The sequence below is a fragment of the Beta vulgaris genome, chromosome 7 (genome assembly GCF_026745355.1).
Source record: "Beta vulgaris subsp. vulgaris cultivar EL10 chromosome 7, EL10.2, whole genome shotgun sequence".
NCBI classification, from domain to species: Eukaryota; Viridiplantae; Streptophyta; class Magnoliopsida; order Caryophyllales; family Amaranthaceae; genus Beta; species Beta vulgaris.
This window is the reverse complement of record NC_079208.1, coordinates 15,114,702-15,120,128: the sequence shown is the minus strand read 5'-3', so window position 1 is coordinate 15,120,128 and position 5,427 is coordinate 15,114,702. Positions and strand designations below refer to the sequence as shown.

Sequence of the window (5,427 nt, the reverse complement as noted above, 5' to 3'; positions counted from 1 at the left end):
CAGCGTTTTTGTCGCAACGTTTCTGGGAATTTTTGAGAGAGAAGGAGGAAAGGGAGGAGGGACGTGAGAGAAGGAGGAAAAGGGATGAGGGACGTGAGAGAGGAAAGAGAATGAGGGATAATATATTTGACGAAGCCCGCTTAATATTTGAAGCCCGCGAACTTTTTTATTTAAAATTTCTTAAAGAAGGGCTGCGCTTTTCTTCAAAAGCGCAGCCCTACATAGCATAAGGGCTGCGCTTTTCTTTTTTATTTAAAATTTTTTAAAGAAGGGTTGCGCTTTTCTTCAAAAGCGCAGCCCTACATAGCAGAAGGGCTGCGCTTTTCTTCAAAAGCGCAGCCCTTATGCTATGTAGGGCTGCGCTTTTTAAAAAAAACACAGCCCTTCACTAGTAGGGCTGCGCTTTTAGGAAAAGTGTAGCCCTTCCCGCGCAGCCCTTTCTTTTTTTTTCCCTAATGATTGTTTTTGGATATACCAAAGGGGGAAAGGAAAAGGCAATAAGAGTAAATTATAAATTTTTGCCTTGTTTCATGTTTTCACTTTTTCAAAGAGAACGACAGTGAAACTTTTGTCTAAGTTTGTAGAATGAAATAAAAGTCGAATATAAAATTTATTTTAACTTGTTGGTTAAGTTAGCTTTATGCGACTAATTAAAATTAGGAAAAATTGACAATAGAGGTCTAAACTTTGGGTGATAATTTTTAAAAGGTCTGAACTATTGATTAACCTGTGTAGGTCCCAACTTTAGGGGGTCTTAACTTTTAGCGGGCCTCGACGACTTAAAACTAAAGATTTTTTTTTAAATCTCACCTAGTTCATACATCCCTCCCTCAATTAACCCTTGTGACGTGACCCAAGTTTTACAAATAATGACCTATTAAGCCAGTTTTAAGTCACTAAGGCCCGCTAAAAGTTAAGACCCCCTAAAGTTGGGACCTACACAGGTTAATCAATAGTTCAAACCTTTTAAAAATTACCACCCAAAGTTCAGACCTCTATTGGCAATTTTTCCTTAAAATTATATATAGTATATATACATTGAAGTATGCCTTTTATTTGCTGCCATCTTCAAAAAGGGGGAAATTGTTGACCATAAGTTTTGAAGATGACTTAACCATAAAAGACATACTTGTATTATTTCATGTGTGATGTTGCTAGGTTATTCATTGAAGAATAAAGAAAATACTTGATCGAAGATTAAAGAAAAATAATTAATCAAGATCGAAGTGAAAATGTTCCTAAGATGAAGAATCAAGCTTGAAATGAAGATTAGAATACATTAGGGTGTATTATATTCTTCATGTTAAGGTTGAGTAAAGGTATAAGATGTTTGGTGTTGAATTCTCAAAGGAACTAAGTTATGTTCTTTTGACAAGAATAGATACTAGCACAGCTTAGAAACTTCAGTTGGGAACTGACGTAGAAACTAAAATTAGGAACACCTTAACCTAATAAATATGTAAGCGCCTAAGTACTGTTAAGCGTTTAAAATGAATTTAGGAGTCCTAGTTTATTTAGGCTAAGATCCACTATTTTAGGGAATTAGTTAGGAAAAGATTTTAATTAGTTTATTTTGATTCGAAAATAAATAAAAAGATACTATTTTATTTTTAAAATCTTATCTTTCCTATTTCAAATTACACGGTTTTATTTTTTAAATAAAATCTGATTTTCTTTTCAGGCATATATTAAATTAATGGAAAATTTATTTTTCCTAAATTAGATTATTTTTTTAATAATTATTTACTTATTCTCCAAGTAACCACTTATCACGTAATACTTACTGTTACACATTCTAAGTGATTTAGTGGGTTAGCTTCTTAGTTCCCAAGTAAAGTTAATTTAGTGGAGATCATGAGGTTAGTGGATTAATTAGTGAAAAATTAATTCATGACTGCTTACTCTATAAATAGGCACCTAATACCAAGATTAATTTGTGCCTGACAAAGCTTAAAATCCTAAGTTGTCTAAGTGTCAGTGTCGTGTTCCCAAGAGAATTTATACTTACAATCTTTTATTTTTACTCTTCCAATGTTATTAAAAATTGTATTTGTTTGTTTAATGGGTTTGAGTGAACTCATGTAAGTGTGAGAAAGCTTTGAGTGAAGTAATAGATTGGGAAAGAGAAAGTAACTTCGAGTGAAGTTTGAGAGGAACAGCAGTTAGAGGCAACTGTTGTTGGCCTAGAAAGTTTGTCCTCGCTAAAATCTCTTGTGCTCCCATTGTGCGTTCCCTAGCTAGCTTTTAATTCAGCAAAAATTTACGATTATTCTCTCACTATAATTCACCCCCTCTTATAGTGCTCATATTATACAACAGCTGTCACATGTAGCCTTTCTTCCTTGCGTTGTCCAAGAACAACGCCACTGCAAAATCACTAGCACATCAGTTCAAAAGGCAAGCTCCTATTCGGAGCTTGTACAATGGGAGTAGAAGTGAGGGCCTTTTCCAAAGTTTCAAAAGCCTTAATACAAGACTCATCAAACTCTACATCTACATCCTTTTAAAGTAGATTCGACAATGGTTTGGCTATTTAACAAAAATCCTTAATGAAACGCCGGTAAAAACCTGCATGTCCAAGGAAAGCACGAATTTCCGTCACTGAGTTCGGTGGCGGAAGCTTCTCAATAACTAAAACCTTTACCGGATCCACTTCAATTCGATTCTTTGCCCCTTTATACCTAAGGACAATGCCTTCCTCGACCATAAAGTGACACTTCTCCCAATTCAGGACGAGGATCATCTCTTGCGAATGTCATACATTAACCAGACATGTGTGAAAAGACGAACCGCACACACACAAAAATCATACATGAACACCTCAATAGAATCCTCAAGCATGTCAGAGAAGACTGTTTTCATACACCTTTGGAAAGTAGATGGCATTACACAAACCAAAGAGAATCCTACGATATGCGAATGTCCTATACGAACAAGTAAATATGGTTTTCTCTTGGTCATCTGGATGAATAGGGATTTGAAAGAATTCGGAATAATCGTCGAGAAAACATAAGTGCGAATGACAAGCAAGCCTCTCCAACATTTGGTCAATGAAATGGAGAGGGAAATGGTCCTTGCGGGTGGATTTGTTTAACTTCCTATAATTAATACAAACCCTCCACCAGGTAACAGTTCTAGTGGAAACTCCCAGGGCCCCTTTGCTTCTTGCGCATAGCACGTTGCACAAGAGCACTCACTTGGTAGGGCAAAGTGATAGGCTCATCTTCAAGCTTCCGTTTGTTGGAGAAGATCTCCTTCAAAAATTTAGCATAGACCGGCATTTGAGACATATTTTCAAGGAATGGAATGTTGATTTGAAGGCTCTTCATCACATTGAGGAAATTAGTGAACTTGTCACTCAATTTTCCGTTTGTTGACGATAGGGAACCGGAGGCACATGAGTCTTAGTTGGTGGAGATGATGGCAATGGAGCTCTATCACTAACTCGGACTTGTGGCTCATCTCTTTCCACATATTCTTATTTATCACCTTTCTCAACTTCATATTCTTTCTCAACATCCTCAACTTCTTCTTCCTTCTCTAACTCCTCATTAGGCATCTTGGGACCATCATAACTTGTTCCCGACCTCAAATGGATGGATTTGGCTTGATGAAGGTTGGGGTTAGGGATGGGTTAGCCCAGAACTTGATTTGTGGGAGTAGAGGGGTTTTTCTCGGCTACTTGGACAATTTGGATTTCAAGCATTTTGTTATGGTCTTGTAGCTCTTGAAACCTTTGCTCATGGTTCTGGAGAATTGGTTCATGGATTGGAGTTGTTGGAGAATTTGGAAAAAGGTTGGATCATGGAGATATAGTGGGTTTGGGATTTTATTTGGGGAACGGAAGGTTAAAAGAAGGTTTTTAGATATTGGTTCTTTGATGTGGAGCTTGGTAGACATTAGACCCTTGTGAGGATGAACCACCTTGATTATAGTTTTGGTTATACCCTTGCACATACCCTTGGTGTTGAGCTTGTTTGTACCTTTATTGAGGTTGATTCCATCCTTTTTGAGGTTGGTTGAAGCCTTTATTGTAGTTTTGTTGGGATTGTTCCAACCTCCTTGATGATTATACCCTTAGTTTCCTTGGTAACCATCTCCTCTAGAGTTTATTGCCGCAACATGCTCCAAATTTGTACCTCCACAATAAGCAGTACAATATTTTCACCAAATACCCCTGACAAAAAAATTTATTCACCAAATACCCCAACTTTTTTCAAAATTCACCATATACCCCTGACTTTTAAAAAAATTCACCAGATACCCTTACTATTAACGGACGTTAGTGCTCCGTTAGTGTCTATTTACAAGTTTATCATAAGTCAACCTAATTAGCCCTAAGTCAACCTAATTAGGCCTAAGTCAACCTAATTATCCCTAATTCAACCTAATAAACCTAATTAAACCTAACTAAATCCTAAACACTCCTTAACCCAACCCAACCCCCCAAACCCTAGACCCACCAGCCCACCACCCAACCCCACCCCCACCCCCTCCATCACCCTCCCGGGCAACCCCCACAGACCCGTTTCCCGGCAGCCCCTCTCCCCTTGCCTCCCTCGCGCTCCCCTCCTTCTCCTTAATTCCCTCGCACCTCCCCTTCCCCGTCCCTCGCGCCTCCCCTCCCCCTCCCTCACTCTAACCGGCACACTAGATCCGCCATTCATGTTGAAGAAATTTGAGTTTGCGGCAATTTTGAGGCCGATGAGGGGGAACGACTGAGTTCGCAATTTTGCGGCGGATGAGGGCTGGTAGAGGCTGCGGGGGTGGTGGGGATAGGGAGAGTTAGGAGGAGGAGAGTGAACCGGAGGTGGGAGTGCGGTAGGGGGCTTGTAAATCGTAACGGCGGATGAGGGGGAGGGGGATGGTAGGGGCTGCGGGGGTGGTGCAGGTGGGGAGGCGCGGTTCTTATTTACTTCTCAATAGTGGACTAAAGTTGATCTTGCGGGATCTTAGAAATTTGACCTCCCGCTCCAGCATCAAGGTTGGCACGTAATTTAGGATCAAGGCCGTCATAGAAAAACGGCTGAGGAGATTTTTTTTTTTGAACTCATGGTGAGGGAATGAACGGATCATCTCCTTGAACCGCTTTCAAGCTTCCGTAAGTGTCTCATCCTTCTCTTTCTCAAATGAGAGATTTTCCTTCTTATGTCTGCTGTCTTCCACTCTCGGAAGTATTTTGCAGAAAGGCCATTGTGACTTCCTCCCATGTAGTGAGGGAATTAGCAGATAAGCTCTTGAGTCATGATTTTACTTTTTTGGTAAGAGAAGACCAGAATAGATGCATCGTGATGTAGTCTGGAGAGACGTAATTTGTGGTTATCATGGCACAGATCTCAAGAATTCCTGTCAATATGGTCAAGAGGATCTTCATCTGACCCTCCACAAAATTATTTTCCTTTCACCATCCGAGTGAACTGAGGATGA

The 5,427-nt window shown here is 39.6% G+C and overlaps 1 non-coding gene across 1 annotated transcript; it reads left to right on the top strand.

Moving 5' to 3' along the window:
* Positions 1-5,047: 5,047 nt before the first annotated feature.
* LOC125492127 (small nucleolar RNA R71) lies at positions 5,048-5,153 on the top strand. The gene has a single exon (XR_007268572.1). It is a non-coding gene; the product is annotated as a small nucleolar RNA R71 (small nucleolar RNA).
* Positions 5,154-5,427: the final 274 nt, after the last annotated feature.